The 25,035-nt window shown below is 34.9% G+C and overlaps 4 long non-coding RNA genes across 8 annotated transcripts; all 4 read left to right on the forward strand.

Moving 5' to 3' along the window:
• Positions 1 to 119: 119 nt before the first annotated feature.
• On the forward strand, positions 120 to 21,483 carry LOC129872995 (uncharacterized). 3 transcript variants are annotated; one of them, XR_008762632.1, is made up of 5 exons: positions 120 to 267; positions 669 to 850; positions 1,804 to 2,136; positions 2,286 to 2,337; positions 21,172 to 21,483. It is a non-coding gene; the product is annotated as an uncharacterized LOC129872995 (long non-coding RNA). The 3 variants fall into 3 exon arrangements; XR_008762630.1 differs by lacking the exon at positions 1,804 to 2,136 and having other exon boundaries at positions 21,172 to 21,475; XR_008762631.1 differs by lacking the exons at positions 2,286 to 2,337; positions 21,172 to 21,483 and having other exon boundaries at positions 1,804 to 2,279.
• LOC129872996 (uncharacterized) lies at positions 3,368 to 3,749 on the forward strand. The gene is made up of 3 exons (XR_008762633.1): positions 3,368 to 3,407; positions 3,494 to 3,552; positions 3,663 to 3,749. It is a non-coding gene; the product is annotated as an uncharacterized LOC129872996 (long non-coding RNA).
• LOC129872993 (uncharacterized) lies at positions 3,755 to 17,326 on the forward strand. 2 transcript variants are annotated; one of them, XR_008762626.1, is made up of 16 exons: positions 3,755 to 4,022; positions 4,110 to 4,125; positions 4,642 to 4,810; positions 5,573 to 5,633; positions 5,749 to 5,778; positions 5,945 to 6,007; positions 6,686 to 6,752; positions 7,083 to 7,547; positions 7,637 to 7,765; positions 7,865 to 7,959; positions 8,883 to 10,567; positions 10,837 to 10,929; positions 11,004 to 11,194; positions 15,093 to 15,152; positions 15,529 to 15,625; positions 17,127 to 17,326. It is a non-coding gene; the product is annotated as an uncharacterized LOC129872993 (long non-coding RNA). The 2 variants fall into 2 exon arrangements; XR_008762627.1 differs by lacking the exons at positions 4,110 to 4,125; positions 4,642 to 4,810; positions 5,749 to 5,778; positions 5,945 to 6,007 and having other exon boundaries at positions 3,756 to 4,043; positions 5,583 to 5,633.
• Positions 21,484 to 22,285: 802 nt separating the features above from the next.
• LOC129872994 (uncharacterized) lies at positions 22,286 to 24,896 on the forward strand. 2 transcript variants are annotated; one of them, XR_008762628.1, is made up of 4 exons: positions 22,286 to 22,483; positions 22,909 to 22,968; positions 23,190 to 23,438; positions 24,649 to 24,896. It is a non-coding gene; the product is annotated as an uncharacterized LOC129872994 (long non-coding RNA). The 2 variants fall into 2 exon arrangements; XR_008762629.1 differs by having other exon boundaries at positions 23,342 to 23,438.
• The last annotated feature ends 139 nt before the right edge of the window (positions 24,897 to 25,035 follow it).

Below are 25,035 nucleotides of genomic sequence, written 5' to 3' on the forward strand. Positions count from 1 at the left end.
AACTCTTCTTATTTTTTTTTAATAAATAAGTACTTAGAATAAAAACTTACAAAAAAATATTATATTTTGTATTAACTGTTTTTTTTTCCGCGTGTATTAACTAGTTCAAAATTCAAAATCTATAAAAAAGACACCACCTGCTCACTTTATAACTCACCACCATCATATTACGGAAGCCATACGCTACCGGATTGCTGATCTTAACTGTTCCGGTGACGATGTCCGATCAAAGCCCTAAATCAATTTTCCCGGTGATCATCTTCTCAAGTAATGCTGCTGTTCTTCCCATTATCTTGCTGATTCTTGGCATATTTTAAGGAATTCAAGAAATCTTGGAATTCTTGCATGCATTCTTTTTAAGAAAAAATCAACAACATTAAGCGATTGGTATTCTTAAAAGCATGTGTTAAGGATGTTCAAGAATTATGTTGTCCGATCAAAACCCTAAACCCTAAATCAATTTTCCCGCCGTTCTATCTGCTCTCTACTGATCTTCCCATTATCTTGGTATTCTTCCGTCCATTAAAAAAGAAGGAAGGAAAATTCATGGCGTTTTGAAGTTACATGTTTACTGTCATGGAACATATCAAGAAAATTCAAGAAGTCTTCTAAAAAAAAATCATGTTGTATGTTAAGGATGTTCAAGAATTTGTTTTTTACTTTTTTAGGGAGATGGGGAGCATTAAGCGAATGTCTGAGGCTATTTGGAGTTCAATTCAGTCAGGGGTTATCTTGTAAGATTTCGCACAGTTTCGATGCTGGTGTCCCCAAGGTGTAATTTACCCTTTCAAAGTTTCAATATTCTTTATCGCACACTCAATTGGACAGACTTTCGTAAACACCCTCACTGGTTAGTTTCTTTTACATGGTCTGGACTTTTTGATTTTTATTGTTTCTTAAAAGTTAAAATTGTGCCATGTACGAGAATGAGGAATTATATTTTTGTTTCTGATTTTGTTATGTTTTGTGGATCAATCATCTCATCATCTGTTAATTTGAATCTATTTGCTTCTTCATTCATCTGGTAACCAATCATATCGTGTTGAATTTGCTTCGAAGCCCTTCTCTCTTCTATGAGTGTTCTTAGTAGGTTCACAATAATTCTCCTTGCCTGAAAGACATTTATCTTAATTATTTAGATACGCTCTGAAAGCATATAACATGTTAAATCATACTGATAGCATCACGAAATTGTACTGTAATCCGCAATGATAGTTGGTGTTGGGAAGGTTGATAGGTGGTGAAAGTGTGCCTAGTACTAACTTGAAGAATTTAGGCATGAATTCTTGAGCTAAAGAGCTAGATTCAATCCCAGGAATTTGCTTCAATGATGATAGAAATGCCATCTATGGGAAAACTCAGATTAGAACAGAGTCCAAACAGAGACTTTTTCTGTCAAATAAATTTGATAAGACTTACGGACTGACCCTATTGGTTTTTTCTTGAATGTCAATGACTCCCAATTGGTCAAGTGGGATCTCATGAACTCATCAATTTTGGGCAAATGTTGGTCTCTGATCATTTGTAGGGCTAATTAGAGATAAATGTGTCTTTTTACATTGTAGGGCTAATTATAGATAAAAGTTGGTCTCTGATCATTGTAGGGCAAAAGTTGGTCTCTGATCTCATGAACTCATCAATTTTGGGCAAAAGTTGATTGCATGCATTACTCAACTAATAGGCTGTTTGAGCATTTGTGTTCGTTGGTATCTTTTTGCAGATGTTTTTTTTATTTCTTATTTTGTGGTTTTACTTGTTATTCTTGAATGGCTACACTTTTACCTTTGTTGTTACTTTTGCCAGTAGGTGTAGTAGAATCAGGTGTTGAACCATTCTTCACAGCAGGTGCTGAACTATCCTCCGTCGCCTTGTATAATAGTACTGGTCTCTTTTGGGGTTTAGTGGTTCTTTTCTCATCAGTGATTTCATAGTAATAGGAGTTATTGACAAGCTGAATATGTAATTTGCCTTTTAGATCGGTGACCTTTATCCAAATACATTCTGCACGCTCATCATCGTTCACGGTTACCTTGTCAATACAGATGATTTCAAGAATTAATAACTTGTGCTTAGCTACATATTCCCCCCATCCTTTTCCTCCAAGGTATTATCCCTCCTCACAAACGGCAGTAACCGGTGAGGCTCTTCAATGAATTCTTATGTTCCTTTGTTTGCTACTTCTGATGATGAGGGCACATGCTTTATATGAAAATTGATGCTGTTTTTTCTCCTCTTAGTATGATGCTCCTAGTTTGAACTTTAATCTAGTTTCCACTTTCTGCCAGGTATCTGTTGCTATCGGCATTGGGACCTTCTATATTAAGGTGGATGACAATGGTAAGTATTAGTTTCTTTTCTCATGGATCTAATGCATATTGATGTGCAGAAAGTTATGCTCAATTTTATTATTTTACTTCATCACCTGAAGTTGTACCTTCTTTTGAAGGATCTGGTGTCTCACAAGATGGACTGGTGCTGATGGGAAAAAGATATGGTAATCTTTTTGCAAAATGTTGGACTGACATCATCTTTTTTATTGTATTGATGCTGCTGTCCATAATTTGTTTTGCCGACAACTATGATGTTCATAACTTGGAATGGGATTGCATGCATTACTCAACTGATAGGTTGTTTGACTGTTTGTGTTCATTAGTATCTTTTTACAGATGTTCTTTTATTTATTATTTTGCAGTTTTACTTGTAAATGAGAAAAGTGGTTTGGCTGTTCACAACACAAAATATTGATGCTGACAATTTTTTTTTTGCTTTTATTATAAGAACATCGCATTTCTGGTGCTTCATTTGCAATAAAATACTTTCTTTACCTGTATCGCGTCCCCCATAAAAAGGGAGGATATATATATATATATATATATATATATATATATATATATATATATATATATGGAGCCAGAGAGAGTGAGAGAGAGAGAGATGAAATATATTTTTTGTTGATCACTATTGCATGTAGAAATGTTTTGATTATTTGTTCTAGCTGAAGTTGAGTTGGAACATACTTATTGGTGCTTAGGTACTTTTAGCCCAGCTTATGGAGACAGTATATGTGCCTGTTTCTTTCATATTCTGTTGTGCTTCCTTTTTGTCTGGAACTATGGTTTGGTATGCTTGCTTTACACCAGCTATATCAAAATAGAACCATTCAGATTATATGTACGCTTTCCCAGCAAGCTTGGGCTTTGGAGGAGATGCTCTGAGCTCTGTTTCTGACGTTTCCTTGTTGGAAATTGTTACTAAAACTCACGGGAGGCCAAATGGATATCGTAAGGTTTTGAAGATAAAGTCCTTTTGAGTTTTAGTTGGTAGTATCCATTAGGATAAGTATAAAACTACTAAGTTGGTCCTTGTTTTTGGAATTGATGATTGTAGACAAAATGTTGGTACAACAGGTAATCCTTTATAAGCCCTACCTACCTGATACATGAGTTGATGTTGTTTGCTTATAAGAAAATTTCTTGGGATTTTCTCTTTACAGTCATTGTTCGTGATGTATTTTACAACCAACCAGTTCGAAGGAAGCAAATACACTCCCAAGTACTTCTAGTTTTCTCAAAATTCAAACAAATAAATAATTTTGATTTACATACTTCTTAAGGTGTATTCTTTCCTGATTGATCTTTTGGTTTGCATATATAATATGGAAGCCCAAAGAGGGTCTTGCATTCTCTGAAAGAGTCTCTGCTAAGAATACTCCTTGTGCATCCCAGTGGCTCCTTCAAAATTGTTGATTTTCAAAGGTCCGTCTTTGTTACACCAGCTAACTTAAAGATATTTCCTGTATGGTTTCTTAGATTTTGTTCATTTGCATGTAGTGTGGATTACCAGCTTTGAACATGTGCTTCTCCTTCTCTGTTGCCTCTATTGTCTAGTGGGTTTGGGATTCATCCTTAAGAATTTGAATGGAAGCGATGGTTCATTGAAGTTCTCAGGATACATCTCAGGTCCTGATGTTTACACAGGCCCAAATTGATGGGTATACAAGTCCTGATGTTTACACAGTGGAGGTATACAAGTCAAATTGATGGGTAAGAGATGTGATCAAGTTATCTATTCTACTCTTTGTTTCCCTAACAACCACTGTTTATTTGTAGGTCCTTCAATAGTTCTGTATTCACTTATTTCAGTTTATTTTCCTGAACAACGCAGTGTTATCAAATGCGAAAAGCCCAAAAAAGCTCTAAGGTTCATTGGGGCTTTAAGCACAGAGCACAAATAAAGTGTGGGCTTTAATGAAAAAAGGCGCAAAGGGAGAAAAAGATACAAATATATATGTTTAGTCGAAGACCAATAATTATAAACAAGAATGACAAATATATGGCCAAGAAATTGAAAAAAAAGAATGATAAAGTGAAATATCAATTGTTTAGTGTCACTTCTTCAAAAGAGGCTCATTGGCAAGGAAAAGTTTGCCTTAGAACCTTGATGACCACACTGAAGCGCACATAAAGCGAGGCGAAGCGTTTAACATGTTTTGAGCCTCGCTTCAGGGCTTAAGCGTGCTTACAGCGCGCCTTTGACAACATTGGAACAAAGAAAACGAAAAACTAATCTTTGGTTAGCATTTACTATATCGGATGCTTCTTTTCTACGGTGTTTCTGTTTTCCTTGACCTTCGTAATGCAGATATCAATTCAAGATTTATTTCCAAAAGACCAATACATAAATTACTTAATAACATAGCGATGAGCAGCGAAGTCGATCTCAGATATATCCACTGTTTTGTTGAACCTAAACTGCCCAAGATATTTACATATTGACTTTGGAGCCTTCAATGACCTCTTTGGAGTTTAAAGTGAGATTTTTTTGTTGGTATTTATTATTTAATTTTTTGGGGGTTGGGAAATGAGTGTGTGTCTTTGGATTTATTTTTGTAGAATTGAGTTTGTGTTAGGTCTTTTTTGTGAGAAATGGTTTGGATTGTTTTGTGTAAAAAATATTTCAAAACACCTAGGTATTATTGAATGGAAGTTCCACTCGCACAACTCTAAAAAAATTAAGTAGTTTAATTAAAAGAAGTTGTGATTTGTAGTATATGAATGAAGACACTCAATTGGACAGACTTTCGTAAACACTCTCACTGGTTAGTTTCTTTTACATGGTCTAGACTTTTTGATTTCTATTGTTTCTTAAAAGTTGAAAATTGTGCCATGTAAGAGAATGGGGAATTATATTTTTATTTCTGATTTTGTTAATGGTTTGAGGATCAATAGAGGTGGGCTGCTGAGAATACGGCAAGTTGTGCTTTTATGCAATTTTCATCACTTAGACTAGTTGCACAAAAGGCAGTGATCGTTGAGGCTCTTCAATGAATTCTTATGTTCCTTTGTTTGCTACCTCTGATGACGAGGGCATATGCTTTATATGAAAATTGATATACCTTTTCTCCTCTTAGTATGATGCTCCATTCTAGTATAATAAATAAATGTTTTTCCAATTGAATATTCTGATATCACAACTCTATTTCTTTTTCCATGAGATTTACTTCCTCATATGACTGTTCTTTTTATGTTTGTTATCTTATATGTAGTGTACTCCTAGTTTGACCTTAACCCAGTTTCCACCAGGTATATGAGCAATAGGCAGTGGGACCTGCTATGTTAAGGTGGATGACTATGGTAAGTATTAGTTTCTTTGACATTGATCTAATGCATTTTAATGTGCAGAAAGTTCTGCTCAGTTTATTATTTTTTTTCATCATCTGAAGTTGTACTTTCTTTTGTGTTTCATGAGATGTACTGGTGCTGATGGGAGAAATATATGGTAATCTTTTTGCAAAGTGTTGTACTGAAGTTGAGCTGGAACATACACATTTGCGCATAGGACTTTTAGCCCAAGACAGTATATGCGCCTGTTTCTTTCACTTCTCTTCTGTTTCCTTTTTGTCTGGCTATTCTAACTATGGTGTCGTATGCTTCCTTTACACCAGCGGAGAGAGAGAAGGACCGATTGTAAATGGTGCTGGTCTTTTGCTAAGGCTGCCTGCCAGCAGGTCTAACCTGTATGAGATACAATCTACATTTTAGAGGAACTAGCGTCATTTGAAAATTAACGTTCTAACAGTTTTAAGAAATAGTAGAAATTATTAATTAGAATGAGGGGGGATTAAGGAAACGCTTGAATAGGCTCTGAGGAAGTGACAAAATTTTCTTATTTTTCTTTGATGAGTGGAGGAAGTGGTAGCACATGTAATCAGAGGACTGCGTTTGGTTCCTTTTAGTTTTCGACTGCATATTATGGACTGGATCAAACTTGAAAACTGTTGCACTTCTTAGGATTACTGAATTTTCTTTCAACTGATTACATAGTCTGATTATGTAGACATTTTTCTATGAACTGAAAAGGAAGCTATTGACTTCAATGCTATGCTATTTATTAGAAATGCTTCTTATTACCAGCTCAGAATTTCCACTTTGTTTGACTTATCACCCCAAAGAAAAAAAAAGGGTGGGTGGGGTGGGTGGGGGATAGATGTGGTTCTTGTTTGTCTATTAGAACATGTCACTTGTTCATTTTTTGTTCCATGTTTAATGTGCAATCAAATTGCTAGAAATGATGTGCAGCTTTGTTGGCTCAATTGATACTGATTGTCTTAATCTGATAAAGTTATTTTGTTGTGTTTTTCTAGAATATCTTATGGTGACTGGTTTGTTCTTAATGTTACTTGTAGGATTGCCCCGTCTTTCTCTTTATTGAGGACACTGTCGCGAATCTCTGGACTAGAAGTAACTTTGTTGGTGAGAGCAATTGTACTCAACATTTTTATGCAACATCATTACTTAGGATTCATTGTATTTGATGTTATTTGTACATGTGGCTTTGCCCACTTCACATTCTCTTCCCTGTAGGCTGTAGCCACCCACCTGCCTCCTTAAAAGAAGTAGGGGGGGGGGACAAATTGTGGAAGGTTGGTTAGTGGAAGAGAGAATTGCTGATGCATCAGATGGTGCAAAGCATTTCACTGTTATACCATCTTGTAGTTTTGTCACTTTCCTTTCTCTTTAGATTATCGTTGTTGAAGTATCCTCCTCGTCTATTGCTATTCCATTCCCTACTCCTCTTTTCAGATATACCTGTGAATTATGAGATCAAGAAAAAGAGGTGCAGGGCCCAGTGTTGCAAAGCTACACTTCAGCTTGCTGCCCCGCAGCCAAAGAAACTGACTAGATTATCGTTGTTGAAGTATCCTCCTCGTCTATTGCTATTCCATTCCCTACTCCTCTTTTCAGATATACCTGTGAATTATGAGATCAAGAAAAAGAGGTGCAGGGCCCAGTGTTGCAAAGCTACACTTCAGCTTCCTGCCCCGCTGATGCCAAAGAAACTGACTAGAGAGTGCACTGTTAGGAGAGAGATTCGATCTTCGCATAATATTCTGTGGGGAAGTGCTTCCGAATAGCATGATCCTGAGTCTGGATTCCTCTGTCAGATTGAAAGTTCAAGTCGGTCAATTGATCGATCTCTTGCTCATTGTACAGTTGGTGTAAACTGGAAATCGAGAAGCTCTGTGCAGCCCTTTCATCCAATGCCAGGTAAATTATCCTTTAGTGCTTGTTTGTATTAATAATCAATGATGTCAGAAAATGTGTGCAACTAGTTAATGTTATTTTCCACCGTGCAGAAACTAGAGCTGTATGGAGACTGCAGCATTCTGCAAAAGCTATTTGCTCAGAGCTTCCTCAGCAGTCGTCCCATCAGTGTGATCAATCTTCCACCCAAGTTGTGGTGACAGTGTATTCTCTGATGAAAGGTAAAGTTATCAAATTTCTTGGGAGGATTAGGTCACTTTCCGGTGTTATCTCAATCAAATATGTTATTAACTCGCACGACCTGATGTTTCTCTCTTCAGGTCAAGTGTGAAAATGAAACTTGTTAACATCTGGAATATCAAGTTACAAACTCTAGGGGAGTGCACAAGTCCACATGATGGGGAGTCAAAACAAGGTAAACCATTTCTGCTGTTTGTTCCTGACGTGAATAAGAGCTGAATTTTTCTACTGTGTGTTTCAGTTAATTAGCTTCATCTCTCTCACGCACTTTTCAAGATTATCTTAGAATGCATTCTTATTAATCCTGAAAGCATTTGAGATTACAATGTCTCTTTGTAAGTCTCCTTGACCACATAGTCTCTTTCAAATTCCATCTTCTACTATACTAGAAAGATCTAGTTTCAACATGTATGCTTATTGTCCATTTAATTTCATTTTAGGGTATTTTAGTCTTATCACTCAAGCTCTCCACGTGTTATGTTGCTGCTATATTCAATATGAGGCCTCCTAGCACGTCAGCTGTTTCCTCTACTTCTGTTTTCAATTTTCAATAGACCACCATAACTACATCATTATCTCTCTATCTTCTCCATCACTTCTATCTTTTTGCATATTCAATGCTAAAGGAAACGTAGGAATGTGTATATCTCTTTGTCAATGGATTATGCCATATTTATTTTTCACATTCTTGTTCTTCAGACCTTCCGTCTCCTGTTCGTTTTCAAAAGAAGTGTAGAGATCTGGGTTTAGAATTCTTCCGGATTTTTTCCGTGTTTGTTAATTTCATTTTAGATTGTTGTGGGTTTAGCCTTATAGTGATACAGATTTGGGGTTTAGGCCTAATTAGAAGGAAGAAACATTTGAGTATAATGTTACGGTGCTTAATAAAGTTTGATTATTTTTTCGATTTCCTTTGTTATTGGTTGTTGTGGGTCAATTAATTTCAAGCTAAGGGTATATTGGATAGCTTGCATCCAGCCCTTTCTGTCGCCATCTTTCATGGCCTTTTCTATTGCTGTACTTTTCTCCGCTAAATAATTTCTTTTCTTTGCTCGATTGAATTTTCGTTAATTTCTCTTGACTTTCCTGTTTCTACAGGCATCCTCTTGCCCAAAAGGTAAGCTTTTTCTTCTATATGTATGTATTTGCGTCTCTTTGTATGTGTTTCAGTTTTGGATTTTTTTTCCTCTTTTGTTTTCCATGTGTTAAATGCTTGACCTGTTGTATTTCTGCATTTAGTTTTTGCTTGGAGCTGTCTTGGAGTACCCATGTGGTTGTTGAGATTGTGGAGAGTGAAAATCACGTGTAGGGAATTTTCTCCAAATTTGAGGTAAACTATCAACCAGTACTCTGTTCTTTTGTGTTTGATGGGTTATGTTTGATTATACGTTCAAATTAAGCCAAGCTTTGCTCGGTTGATTGACTTGTGATGAGGAACATGCGAAACTTAAAACATTCAATTGGCTAGGTTGATAACAAATTATATGGAAGAAAATGTGTTTGGAGCTGAACTAGGATAACCAAATTTTCTAAGAGAGAATGTGAATATATAAAAATGACAAAAGTAGTTGAAAATTGTTACATGCATGGTTTTAACTTTTAGGGATGAGTTGTATTTGGTCAAATGATATATATAAAGGTAGATGTATATTTGTATCCTGGTTAGGAAGAGTTAAAGAGAAGAAGGCCTAAACAACCTTTTTCTCCCCCACCCCACCTAGTTAATTCTTTAAAGTTCGTTTTTATCTCACACAAAAAAACTCTATTTATGACCCTTCGGGGTGGCTCTTGGGACTTCCATGTTAGAAGTCTCAAGTTCGAAACCCCTTGCCAGCGAAAGCAAGGGGTTTGCCTTCTGGGTCGAGCTCGTCGTATACAAATATCGGAGGTGCAATAGAAAGCACCGAAGAAGAATCAAGAGTCTGAAATCCTACACTTGGCCCTTGAACTGGCGGTGTAGCACCAACTGTAATAAGAGAGCCTAAAGTACCTGGAAGGACACCTGTTGCCCCCATCACTATGTTTGTCTCCCCATTGGACCTCTCTGTGTGGTTTGCGAGCTATTGCATAGTAGCTGGGTTTACCCTGTGCGCACCCAAAGGATAGCAGATGCGGGTTTTCCTTGTCATAAAAAAAAACTTTATTTATGGTCTTGTAGTCTTGTTACTTTTTTTCCCAATCTTTCAGGTTAGTTCCCATGGATTATCTTTATCCCCATTTTCTCCATTTTCTCCATTCTTGATTTAGTGTTCTTGCTCATGGTTTTTTTTGAGCTGTTTGGCGAAAAATCCATTTCTATAACTTTGTTTCAGAGTCAGCTGGGGACTTGATGGCCATGAAAAAAGTCTTACTGTATATGTATTAAAGCTGAAGCAATTAACTCTTGATTATAAACAAAAACAATTTGGATAAATCTTGAGGTGTCGTAGTTATCGAAAATTACTTTGGAGTTGTCAAGGACGATGATCAGCATCATCAGATGGAACTGCCAGCTGGTTTTCGATATCAATTTCTTTGCTATTGCTGTTGGTGCTGTAGATTTGAACAAAATTGAACCTTGGGACCTCCAATGTTGAGCCTTTTCATTTATTTGTTGGAAATTGTTACTAAAACTCACTGGAGGCCAAATGAATATCGTAAGGTTTTGAAGGTAAAGTTCTTTTGAGATTCAGTTTGTAGTATTCATTAGTCTAGATATAAAACTACTAACTTGGTGTTTGTTCTTGTCATTGTTTACGGGACGACAAGTGTTTGTACCTTGGATTGATGATTGTAGACAAGAGGTTGGTACAACATGTAATTCTGTATAAGCCTACTTGACACATGAGTTGACTGTTGTTTGCCAATAAGGAAATTTGTTGGGATTTTTCTTTTTGCATTCATTGTTTGTGATGTATTTTTCAACCAACCCGTTCGAAGGAAGCGAATGCATTCCAAGTACTTCTATTTTTCTCACAATTCAAACAAATGAAAAATATTGATTTACGTAGTTTACTTCTAAATCTGTGCTCTGTCTTGTTTGATCATTTGGTTTGCGTATATAATCTGGAAGCCCAAAGAGGGTATCACATTCTCTGAAAGAACCTCTGCTAAGAATCGCCCTTGTGCATCCCAGTGTCTCCTTCAAAATTGTTGATATTGAAAGGTTTGTCTCTGTTATACCAGCTAACTTAGGATATTTCATGTCTGGATTCTTAGATTTTGTTCATTTGCATGCAGTGAGTATGACCTACTTTTCACACGTGCTTCACCTTCCCCATTGCCGCTATTTTCCAGTGGGTTTGGGATTCATCTGAGTTCCCTTAATAATTTGAATGCAATCGATGGTTCATTCAAGCTCACCGTTGTGATTTGACTTATACTGCCCAAGATCTTTATATGATTTGACTTTGGAGTCTCTATGGTACAAGGTGAGATTTTTTGTTGGCATTTATTTTTTAATTGTTTATGGGTTGGGAAACGAGTGTGGGTCTTTGGATTTACTTTTGTAGAATTGAGTTTGTGTTAGGGCTTGCTGTCACGCCCCGGGAGGGTACCCTAGACGTAACCGGCACTCAGAAACCATTTCTGGCTCCCAAGCGAACCACATAGCCTGATCACACATCCGTTCATTCATTCATTCAGCGGAAAGTTTAAAAATAAAGAGTAATTTAGCGGGCAACTCAAATAACCCATCCAACTCAAAGAATAAAGGCCATGGGCCGACAGATCAACTAAAATATTTGTCATTTAAAAATAGTTTGACAAAAAATACTCAAGGATAGAAATACTCAATCGACTCATCACTATCTAGTCTATGAAGCCTCTATCACTACTATCTAATTGGTGCCAATGACATGTTCATGGCTACCTCAAATCAAAATGAAAAGGGCTAACTCGATGCAAGAATACACAGACGGTGTCCTCCGAATGTAGGGGAGGACTCACCAATACGCTGAGTGCGAATAGATCCCCAATGATGCTCCTATTGACGATCTCTTAAACCTGTCTCTGCATCATGAAACGATGCAGGTCCAAATGGACGTCAGTACGTGGAATGTACTGGTATGTAAAAATGGCAGAATGAAACATACCTCAAGGAAGAATAACATCGGTCCACATATCTCAATTCAGAAAGATGAGAGAGACTCAACAAGGCGTCATAAGTCTAAAGTGATAATACATTTTTAGACAAAGACCAATCATATACCATACAGTCCAATCCAATCATACACAATACAGTTCAATCAAATCATTTACAATTCGATCCCTTTCAATCATGTACACTCCGATTATATACACAATCAACTCAACAATCAACTCAATAATCAAATCCAATCTAGTCACATACCATTCTATTCAATCCAATCACAATTCATCCAATTCGACCATATACAATCTACTCAGCATTCAACTCAACAATCAGCTCAAAGGACTCAACTCAATAAATATGCAAATTAAATTATGCAACGCTTTACAATTCAACTCAAAGGACTCAACTCAATAAATATGTAACAACTCACTCAAGTGTCCTAAGTCTAACAAGAAATAATTTAGACAGGACTAACTCATAAGCATATAGCAACTCACTCAACTCAACTGACTCAGAGTACTATCAAGACCTAAATGGGAGTTTCTCTTAACCGACAACCATCACTTATGAGCCAGTAAAGGTACAACAAAACGACGTTGTTGCCGCGCCCGTTCATACCTTGCCAGGGTATGAACGAATCAAACACTCATGGATCCAATCCAACCAAGTCCTATAATGTCAGGACAAATCAAATCTCTCGGGGAAGCATCCGACTTTAACGGTTCAATCCCCCCTACGTTTGGCAACATAGGTATTGGGTTCGAGTATGGACTATACTCTTGCCCAATTCGGTGCTCGATACTCCTCCCATAACTCCATGCTCATAAAACTCCTCCAATCATCTCAAACAAGCCCTCACGGCTAGTTTCATGTGGAACATTGCCACCTCATCAACTTTGTTCTCATTTCAACTCAAATTAACTCATAATGACAAGTCTAATTGGACCTTCTTTCAAATCGACTCATCTCAAATCATCAAACTCTTCTCTTTAAAAATTTATACAATCTCAACTCAATGAATGCAGAAAATGTTATGTACATAAAAATATAATTTCAACTCCTCAACTCAAACTCAAAATAGATACTTTAATGTAGAAATACTCAACTCATTTAAAGGCTCCTCATACTCAACTCATACTTAAGCTCCTTTCTAAATCAAAGATGAAACTAATAATTCTTTAGACTCAAAATAGTGTATAAATAGTTTATGCAAAAAGGTTCACAAATAATTTATTGCAAGCTCCTCCTCAAAAGATCATTTATTTTCAAAATATTTCTAAGACTCCAATCTACTCAAATTATGCACCTCACATACCACAAAATCACATTAGACTCCAATCCACTTCATCACACAACATCCTCATCGACATCACCTCTTCGTTCACATCGTCACCAACCATCATCATCATATATCATCATTCACATCATCATCAAACATTATCATCACATCATCATCATATATCATCATTCACATCAATCGTCAAACATCTACTCCAAAATTCTTATTTTAGTTCTATGTTCATTTTATAGAAGCAAAAAGGACATTCTTAACTATCTAATTCATTCTTTTTATTCCAATCAATACATATATACACAAAACCATCCACCTCAACTCAAGACAAATTATGACCAAAGAAATCTCATCTTGGGTTCATGTGAATGAAACATGAATCCATACTCTCAACAAAACTCAACTCAAGAATATCGTCAATACCTATAAATCTATATACAAAGATACATTTGTAGTTAATAATATGAAAAATAACTATTTAGTAACTCAATTCATTAAAAACATCAATAAACTAATAGTACTTAAAAACATTCTATAGTTTAGGAAAACTTTCAAGAAAACCTTCTTAGAAGGTTCAATTCTTTCACAACTTCTATCCAACACATCTATGGGCATATGGAAGAACTAAATCCATATTTTAGGTTAGCCTTACATACCTTGTTTGAAGACTTTGAAGGAACTTGATGTTAGGTCTTCAATGGAAGACTTGAATCCTTGAAACTCTTGAACTCTTTTTGTTGGAAATGGAGAAGATGAAGAAGAGAGAGAGAGAGGAACCCCTAGGGCTTTTCTAGAGAGAGAGTGAGGCTGAGAAATGTGTTTCCAAAAGACCAAAGGCAATACATATATAATTTGGGTAAGTTCCCAAATTGCCCCTCTTCAAAAGTTCTGAAAATAGGCTAAAAATGCACCTGGCGCGATAGTGGCGCGTCGCGCCATTGCAGTGCCAGGCCAATTACGCCTAAAACCTGCACACCTCGCAGTGGCGCGCCGCGCCAGAGACCAAACTACTGAGGCATGTTTCTGGCGCGATAGTGGCGCGTCGCGCCCTTATAGCGCCAATGCCATATTTTCTGGGTTCTGGAAATTTGGCCTGAAAACCCTGCACAACTTTTAGTGGCGCGTCGCGCCAGGGACCAAACTACTGAGGCATGTTTCAGGCACGATAGTGGCGCGTCGCGCCCTTACAGCGCCAAGGCCATTTCCCCAGCAGTTGCAACTCAGGCCAAAAAATGAAATTCCTGCCGTGCTAGCTCGTCTTAGGATCGTCATATCTCTCAACCCCGAACTCCAAAATTCACATTCTTGGTGGCGTTGGAAAGAAGACTCGACGACCTTTAATTTAATAGGTCGTGGGCTACCCAGATCGTCATATATCAAAAGATAGGGTCGTTAGAAGTCAACTCCTCATGCAAACTCCTCCTCAAACTTAGCCACGACGAACCTTTTGGCTTGATTTGGTCCTAGGGGTCCTTCATGACCCCACATCACTTCTAACGCTCTTTAATTACTTAGGAACTCATCCTAACTCATGTGAAAAAATTTCAAGTCCTCCGGTCCGAGTCTACACTCACGTGAAGAAATGTTCGAATCTTAGCGAAAAAAATTCCGGGTGTCACACTTGCCTTGTGAGAATTAGTTTGGGTTGTTTTCTGAAAAAATATCTCACATCTCTTATTTATGGGTGAGGGACTAATTGGGTTGATTATTGCGAGTGAATTATGAATTGTTACTTCTGAGGAATTTTTTTTGTTCGAATACCATCAATAATAAGACAATGCTAGAGGTTCTCTCTTTTTGATTTATGCTTGAAACTCGAATAGCTTCTAACTTATTTTGGAAAACTATTCATGACCTTATTCATGTTTTAGGAAATACTGCACTAGCTAAGAAAATTCTTTTGCATGTGTTTAATAAGAAAATGGTTGTTTTCTTGATAATGCAGGTTTCGTGTATTTTGGGGGTTAATCTAACTGATGTGGATCTGATAGAATTTTTTTAACAGGTTTGTACATTGACAGTAACCAAATCTCATATTTCACTCCATTTAATTAACTCTAATCTTGCTTTATGTTCTTTGCTTAAATGTCATGTCATGTTGTTGTTCTCTGAATAATGTATTTGCAACCCACTTAACTAACTCTCTTGTTTTAACGTTACTCCTTCCTCCAATTAACGCCTCATTTTAATTTATTCCACCCCTCTCATTTCTCTTTTGATTATACATCAATAAGAACCGGAGGAGATGAAGCCGAAGGCTGCCAATGGAATTCTGGAAGATTGTGCTTTTATACGCTTTTTTTTCCTTTGTACGTTATCTTTAGACAAACTACTGTTATTCACTTCTTATATTAGTTTTCCATTTCAATTTCCCCTTACAGCAACAACAAAGATGAAGACAAATGTATAGTTGCTTATACTTCAAGCCACTCTATTTGATCATTGCTATGTGGAATTCATTCAGCGCCAAGTTTTAAGGTAAACTACTTAGGTGACATTTGTTTTCAGTTTTAAAAATTGACTCTTTTAACTTAGTGTTCAACTTTTCGCATAATCCGAAAAGGTGATTGGTTTACATTACTGTTCTATTTTCTAACTCTGATAACGTAATAGGAAGTTCCTACAATTGTTTCAGACCAAAATGATAACTTCATTGTTCAAATTGAAGTAATCCTTACAAAAATGTATGTATAACGATAAAACGGACGAACAAGGTGAATTTTGATGATGTTGAAAGTTGATGTATATGTGTCTGTTTGGTTTAAATTCTAGAGTTTTTGGAAGTTTGCGAGCTTAGATGCAATTTGCTTTATTATAAAAGCTAGCAGTTACTATGCTTTTCATTTGGAGCTTAAAAGGATTTAGTTTCTTTAAAAAGTTACATTGATGGTCTTTACCTTTCTTAGTTTTATTGATAAATATTAGTGTTTTGTACTGATGAATGTTGAGGTTCAAGAAATAATGTTGTTCCTTTTCTATTTATCCAGTATTTAAATCACTATATTCCATGCATAATCATTATATTCTTTTGTGCTTAAATGAATTTGCCTTCCCTCATGAATTCATTTATTATGTTATTATTTAAATTGATTGACATATCGTGTCCTATCTTGTTTGAATGTAATATGGATGATTTTTACATGTATGGAGAAATCCTCAGTATTCTCTAATATTGAATGAAAGGAGCGAAAACCACACTGAATCAGGTGGTGGTATACTTTCTGATTTACTGGCCATCTGTAGCTATTTTAGTAGCTTAGTGTAGAGATTTCATACATTAGTGCTTTTATGGAATTTACTGCAATCACTTTTCTTTTGATTAATTCCGAATACAGATCTGTACATGTATCAAAATATATTATTCACATTTCTACTATGTTCCTCCAGCATATCTCTTTATATAAGCAAGAGATATATATAAGCAATAGACTTGGTCGGTATTTCGTGAACACTTTGCTTGGTTTAGTTTCTATGTGGAAATAGTTGCTTGAAAATTCAAATAAAATGAACATACACCTCTATGTATCTGGTAACATTAGTTATCCCCCCTCTTAAAAGTAAAGTCATGGGGTTTGATTTTCTTAATTGCCTTCAAAAATACATTCGTAATAGGTTAAGTAAATGACACTCGATCTGAATTCTATTGAACATTTTCAAGTTTGATAAATTTGAATTACCTCTCAAATTTTTAGAGTTCTAACTTTAAATATTTTTTTTTGAAAAAATTGCAGATTTGCTTGTTGCATGAATTGCCTAATTCACTGTTGATTTCAAATTGAATATGATATTTGAAAAATCAAAGAATTTTGATACATTTTCCTTCTTAAGCAGCAGGAGAACCGTCTTAGTCGTGCAAGCTTGAGTTTTTATCCAACAATTAGTTGAATTTATATTTAAGTGATTTTTCTTTAAGAATTATTTCTGCATGTTTTAGTTAATACAATTCCTGAATTTCTATAATTTATTTTTACATTTACAGTTACAGCTTACCGAAGACTTGACCTTAGATAGGAGTGTGTGGAGGATCCGCATTCGGGTAGAAGGCTAGTACATAGTCGCGTTATCCTACCCTATTAGTAGGCGCATTAGCGCACTATAATTTCCTTTGTGGAGGACTCAGATTAGGATTAAAGGCTAAGTGATTCATCTTTTGCACCATAGCAGTTGTAGTTCTGCTCATTGTTTATTGCCTTTTGATTTCTGCATTGTATTGCTGTTTATAGTTGTGGCACCGTTGTACTTTGATTGTCTTATCTATCTTATCTTATCTATTTATTTATTGTAGTTATGCCCCCTTCTTCCCGTACCACTCTATCACGACTTTCCCTTTTGCTATTCCTGTTTTCATCTTGTTTTCTATATGTTTGCCCCTATCTGACCTTTTATCTTGTCCTCTCTTAAAGTCGAGGGTCTTTCGGAAACAACCGCTCTACCTTTCAAGGTGGGGGTTAGGTCTGCGTACACTCTACCCTCCCCAGACCCCACATTATGGGATTATACTGGGTTTGTTGTTGTTGTTGTTGTATTTTAATGCTTGTGGATATGCTATAATGTATGGTGTTAATTCAATTTTATTGCTATATGTAGATAGATTCTTTGGTGGACGTACAATTAAGTATATAAACTTTACATGCGTGGTTACATAATTCTTTAATAATATTCAATTAGGGACATCTTAGAATTCATGAAAGAAGAGCCTCAGATCTCAATGATAATTAGTTTAATTGCTAATTTATGATTAGAAATTGTATGAAACAATTAAAGAAATTGGATGTTTCAGACTCGTTTTTTTTAAGGCTAATCATTTCAAGGTAACTATGCAAAATCTCTAATGATTTTTAGAACTCCAAACATAAGATGTAAGTTAATCTTTGTTTATTTTATATATTAAGACATCTCTTTGTGTCATTTTGTAATTATGATCTTGATAACGTATTCTACAATTGTTTGATATGGTTGTATTTATATTCGCTTATGGTGTATTTGGTATAATTAAAAGTATTATCTCTTTTTTATTAATTCACTGTTAAGTGTTGATGATTGTCTTTCATTACTGGTCTATGAACATAGTGCTTTTTTTGTACTCTATATGTTTTGGAATTATGAACACTTCGCTATTCAAAAAGTGACTAATTGTTTTACATATATACTACGTATCATTTAAAATGATTGTAATACTCAATAATAAAAAAAAAAAAATTGTTGCAGCACTGACTAATTTACTATAAGTTCAATAAAACAATACTAAATATTTTGAATGGCGATTACGGTTATTAAAAATAGATGTACAGTTTGACTATGAAGTTAAAATATGGTTACTTTAGACTAAATTTTATATTTAAGTTTTAAAAAATCTATGTAATATGTATAAAATATTAATTTATAATCTAGATTAAAATTTCAAATCACAATCAACCTATAAAAATTTGCACAAAATTAAATAATTTAAGTTATATATAATGACAAAATTTCACATTATCAATGGAATACAATCTTTTTATTAAAAAATAAACGAAAAAGGGTCAAAATTACTTTCGAAATAGCTTAGATATACCCTTCAACTATTTTTGGGATCATATATATCCTCGCCATTATCAAAAGAGACCACAGATATCGTGCCACTTAACGGTTGACTGTTAAAATTAACGTGGCAGTGCCACATGAAAAAAAATATTCACATGGATGGCCATGTCAACCTCTCTCCTTCTTCCTCATTAGTCCAGGAGTATTTTTTATTTTTTTTTATTTTTTTTTCTAAATTTTCTACACCACCATATACCACCTACCTCCATAACCCACTCATATTTTTTTAATTATTAATTATTATTTTAAATTATTTTTTTTACAATACAACATACCCCAACACCCACCCACCCTCCCTGATTTTTTTTTAAAGATTTTTAATTTTTTTTTGAATTTTCTACACCACCACATATTCAGCCCCCACCCTCTCACTCCAAAAAAATTCTTAAAAAAAGTTTTTTTTTTTTTGCATTTTTACACCACCCACCCCATGACCCTCCCTCCCCACCCCACCATATCCTCCAAAATTTTAAATTTTTAAGAAATAATTTTTTGGGGAGGGTTGAGGGTGGGGGGAGTATGTGGTGTTGTAGAAATTTTTAAATAATAATTAAATATTAAAAAATAAGTGGGTGGGGTTGTGGAGGGAAGGGGTATGTGGTGGTGTAGGAAATTAAAAAAAAATATATAAAAAAAAGGGTCAAAAATACCCCTGAAGTAAAGAGGAAGAGGGAGAGAAACTGAAGTGGCCGTTAATGTGGATATTTGTTTTTCCATGTGGCACTGCCACGTCAGCTTTAACGGCCAATTGTTAAGTGGAAGGGTATTTATGGTCTCTTTTGATAACGATGAGGATATATTTGATCCCAAAAATAGTTGAAGGATATATTTAAACTATTTCGAATAGTTCGAGGGTAATTTTCACCCTTTTCCAAAAAATAAATAAGTAATAGAATAAATTTTACAAAAAATAATATATTTTTCCGCTTGTATTAACTAGTTCAAAAACTATAAAAGAGACACCACCTGGGCACTTTAGAACTCCCCACCATCATATTACGAAGTCGTACGCTACCGGCGCATCTTAGAGTACGCCACCGGATTGCTGATCTTAACTGTTCCGGTGACGATGTCCGATCAAAGCCCTAAATCAATTTTCCCGGTGATCATCTGCTCAAGTAATGCTACTGCTCTTCCCATTTTCTTGCTAATTATTGGCATTGCACATATAAAGGAAATTCAAGAAATCTTGGAATTCTTTGCATGCATTCTTTTTAAGAAAAATCAAGAACATTAAGCGATTGGTATTCTTAAAAGCTTGTGTTAAGGATGTTCAAGAATTATGTTGTCCGATCAAAACCCTAAGCCCTAAATCAATTTTCCCGCCGTTCTATCTGCTCAAGTAATACTACTACTCTTCCCATTATCTTGGTATTCTTCCATCCATTAAAAAAGAAAGAAGGAAAAATAGAGAACTTGATATTGTAAGATTTTGTGGAATTCTTGCATGCAAGCTTTTAAAAGAAAAGATGGGGAGCATTAAGCGAATGTCTGAGGCTATTTGGAGTTCACACAGTCTAGATGCTGGTGCCACCAAGGTGTAATTTACCCTTTCAAGTGTCTATAATCTTTATGAATTTACTAGATATTGAATGGAAGTCCCCACTCGCACAACTCTAAAAAAAATTAAGTAGTTTAATTAAAAGAAGTTGTGATTTGTAGTATATGAATGAAGACACTCAATTGGACAGGCTTTCTTAAACACCCTCATTGGTTAGTCTATTTTTATTTCTTATTTTGTGGTTTTACTTGTTATTCTTGAATGGCTACACTTTTGCCTTTGTTGTTACTTTTGCCAGTAGGTGTAGTAGAATCAGGTGTTGAACCATTCTTCACAGCAGGTGCTGAACTATCCTCCGTCGCCTTGTATAATAGTACTGGTCTCTTTTGGGGTTTAGTGGTTCTTTTCTCATCAGTGATTTCATAGTAATAGGAGTTATTGACAAGCTGAATATGTAATTTGCCTTTTAGATCGGTGACCTTTATCCAAATACATTCTGCACGCTCATCATCGTTCACGGTTACCTTGTCAATACAGATGATTTCAAGAATTAATAACTTGTGCTTAGCTACATATTCCCCCCATCCTTTTCCTCCAAGATATTATCCCTCCTCACAAACGGCAGTAACCGGTGAGGCTCTTCAATGAATTCTTATGTTCCGTTGTTTGCTACTTCTGATGATGAGGGCACATGCTTTATATGAAAATTGATGCTGTTTTTTCTCCTCTTAGTATGATGCTCCTAGTTTGAACTTTAATCTAGTTTCCACTTTCTGCCGGGTATCTGTTGCTATCAGCATTGAGACCTTCTATATTAAGGTGGATGACAATGGTAAGTATTAGTTTCTTTGACATGGATCTAATGCTTATTGATGTGCAGAAAGTTATGCTCGATTTTATTATTTTACTTCATCACCTGAAGTTGTACCTTCTTTTGAAGGATCTGGTGTCTCACGAGATGGACTGGTGCTGATGGGAAAAAGATGTGGTAATCTTTTTGCAGAATGTTGGACTGACATCATCTTTTTTATTGTATTGATGCTGCTGTCCATAATTTGTTTTGCCTGACAACTATGATGTTCATAACTTGGAATGGGATTGCATGCATTACTCAACTGATAGGTTGTTTGACTGTTTGTGTTCATTAGTATCTTTTTACAGATGTTCTTTTATTTATTATTTTGCGGTTTTACTTGTAATTAGGAAAAGTGGTTTGGCTGTTCACAACACAAAATATTGATGCTGACATTTTGTTTTTGCTTTTATTATAAGATGTTCATGTACATCGCATTTCTGGTGCTTCATTTGCAATAAAATACTTTCTTTACCTGTATTGCGTCCCCAAAAAAGGGGGAGGGGGATATATATATATATATATATATATATATATATATATATATATATATCCATGGAGCCAGAGAGGAGAGAGAGAGATAGATAACATATATATATATATATATATATAAAAAAAATTAAGTAGTTTAATTAAAAGAAGTTGTGATTTGTAGTATATGAATGAAGAGACTCAATTGGACAGGCTTTCTTAAACACCCTCATTGGTTAGTCTCTTTTACATGGTCTGAACTTTTTGATTTTTATTGTTTCTTAAAAGTTAAAATTGTGCCATGTACGAGAATGAGGGATTATATTTTTATTTCTGATTTTGTTAATGTTTTGTGGGTCAATCATCTCATCATCTGTTAGTTTAAATCTATTGTCCAGTGTTTTTGGGATTCATCTGAGTTCCCTTAACAAATTGAATGCAAGGGATGGTTCATTAAAACTCTCAGGATACATCTCAGGTCTTGATGTTTACACAGTGAAAAGTATACAGGCCCAAAATTGATGGATTGGATATGTGACAAGTTATCTTTTCTACACTTTCTTTCCCTAATAACTACTGTTTAATTTGCAGATCCTTCAATATTTTTGTATCCAATTATTTCAGTATATCTTCCTGAACAAACAAAACTGTAAACTTATCTTTGGTTAGCATTTACTATATTGGATGCTTGTTTTTTACGGTGTTTTTGTTTTCCTTGACCTTTGTAATGCAGATATCAATTCAAGATTTGCTTCCAAAGGACCAATACATAAATTACTTAATAACATAACAATGAGTTTTGACAGTCTTCTGACATTGACCAGCGAAGAGATCTCTCTGATATATCCACTGTTTTTGTTGAACCTATACTGCCCAAGATCTTTATATGATTTGACTTTGGAGCCTTCAAAGACCTCTATGGTATAAGGTGAGATTTTTTGTTGGCATTTATTTTTTAATTGTTTATGGGTTGGGAAACGAGTGTGGGTCTTTGGATTTACTTTTGTAGAATTGAGTTTGTGTTAGGGCTTGCCTTGTGAGAATTAGTTTGGGTTGTTTTCTGAAAAACTAACTCACATCTCTTATTTATGGGTGAGGGACTAATTGGGTTGATTATTGCGAGTGAATTATGAATTGTTACTTCTGAGGATTTTTTTTTGTTCGAATACCATCAATAATAAGACAATGCTAGAGGTTCTCTCTTTTTGATTTATGGTTGAAACTCGAATAGCTTCTAACTTATTTTGGAAAACTATTCATGACCTTATTCATGTTTTAGGAAATATTGCACTAGCTAAGAAGATTTTTTTGCATGTGTTTAATAAGAAAATGGTTGTTTTCTTGATAATGCAGGTTCCGTGTATTTTAAGGGTTAATCTAACTGATGTGGATCTGATAGAATTTTTTTAACAGGTTTGTACATTGACAGTAACCAAATCTCATATTTCACTCCATTTAATTAACTCTAATCTTGCTTATGTTCTTTGCTTAAATGTCGTGTCATGTTGTTCTCTGAATAATGTATTTGCAACCCACTTAACTAACTCTCTTGTTTTAACGTTACTCCTTCCTCCAATTAACGCCTCATTTTAATTTATTCCACTCCTCTCATTTCTCTTTTGATTATACATCAGCAAGAACCGGAGGAGATGAAGCCGAAGGCTGCCAATGGAATTCTGGAAGATTGTGCTTTTATACGCTTTTTTTTTCCTTTATACGTTATCTTTAGACAAACTACTGTTATTCACTTCTTATATTAGTTTTCCATTTCAATTTCCCCTTACAGCAACAACAAAGATGAAGACAAATGTATAGTTGCTTATACTTCAAGCCACTCTATTTGATCATTGCTATGTGGAATTCATTCAGCGCCAAGTTTTAAGGTAAACTACTTAGGTGACATTTGTTTTCAGTTTTAAAAATTGACTTTTTAACATTACGGTTCTATTTTCTAACTCTGATAACGTAATAGGAAGTTCCTACACTTGTTTCTGACCAAAATGATAACTTCATCGTTCAAATTGAAGTAATCTTTACAAAAATGTATGTATAAAGATAAAACGGACGAACAAGGTGATTTTTGATGATGTTGAAAGTTGATGTATATGTGTCTGTTTGGTTTAAATTCTAGAGTTTTTGGAAGTTTGCGAGCTTAGATGCAATTTGCTTTATTATAAAAGCTAGCAGTTACTATGCTTTTCATTTGGAGCTTAAAAGGATTTAGTTTCTTTAAAAAGTTACATTGATGGTCTTTACCTTTCTTAGTTTTATTGATAAATATTAGTGTTTTGTAGTGATGAATGTTGAGGTTCAAGAAATAATGTTGTTCCTTTTCTATTTATCCAGTATTTAAATCACTATATTGCATGCATAATCATTATATTCTTTTGTGCTTAAATGAGTTTGCCTTCCCTCATGAATTCATTTATTATGTTATTATTTAAATTGATTGACATAGCGTGTCCTATCTTGTTTGAATGTCATATGGGTGATTTTTACATGTATGGAGAAATCCTCAGTATTCTCTAACATTGAATGAAAGGAGCGAAAACCACACTGAATCAGGTGGGTGGTATACTTTCTGATTTACTGGCCATCTGTAGCTATTTTAGTAGCTTAGTGTAGAGATTTCATACATTAGTGCTTTTATGGAATTTATACTGCAATCACTTTTCTTTTGATTAATTCTGAATACAGATTTGTACATGTATCAAAATATATTATTCACATTTCTACTATGTTCCTCCAGCATATCTCTTTATATAAGCAAGAAATATATATAAGCAATAGACTTGGTCGGTATTTCGTGAACACTTTGCTTGGTTTAGTTTTTATGTGGAAATAGTTGCTTGAAAATTCAAATAAAATGAACATACACCTCTATTTATCTGGTAACATTAGTTATCCCCCCTCTTAAAAGTAAAGTCATGGGGTTTGATTTTCTTAATTGCCTTCAAAAATAAATTCGTAATAGGTTAAGTAAATGACACTCGATCTGAATTCTATTGAACATTTTCAAGTTTGATAAATTTGAATTACCTCTCAAATTTTGAGAGTTCTAACTTTAAATATTTTTTTTTGAAAAAATTGCAGATTTGCTTGTTGCATGAATTGCCTAATTCACTGCTGATTTCAGAATTGAATATGATATTTGAAAAATAAAAGAATTTTGATACATTTTCCTTCTTAAGCAACAGGAGAACCGTCTTAGTCGTGCAAGCTTGAGTTTTTATCCAACAATTAGTTGAATTTATAGTTACGTGATTTTTCTTTAAGAATTATTTTTGCATGTTTGAGTTATACAATTCCTGAATTTCTATAATTTATTTTTTACATTTTAATGCTTGTGGATATGCTATAATGTATGGTGTTAATTCAATTTTATTGCTATATGTAGATAGATTCTTTGGTGGACGTACAATTAAGTATATAAACTTTACATGCGTGGTTACATAAATTCTTTAATAGTATCCAATTAGG

This window comes from Solanum dulcamara, chromosome 11, assembly GCF_947179165.1.
Source record: "Solanum dulcamara chromosome 11, daSolDulc1.2, whole genome shotgun sequence".
Classification (NCBI taxonomy): Eukaryota; Viridiplantae; Streptophyta; class Magnoliopsida; order Solanales; family Solanaceae; genus Solanum; species Solanum dulcamara.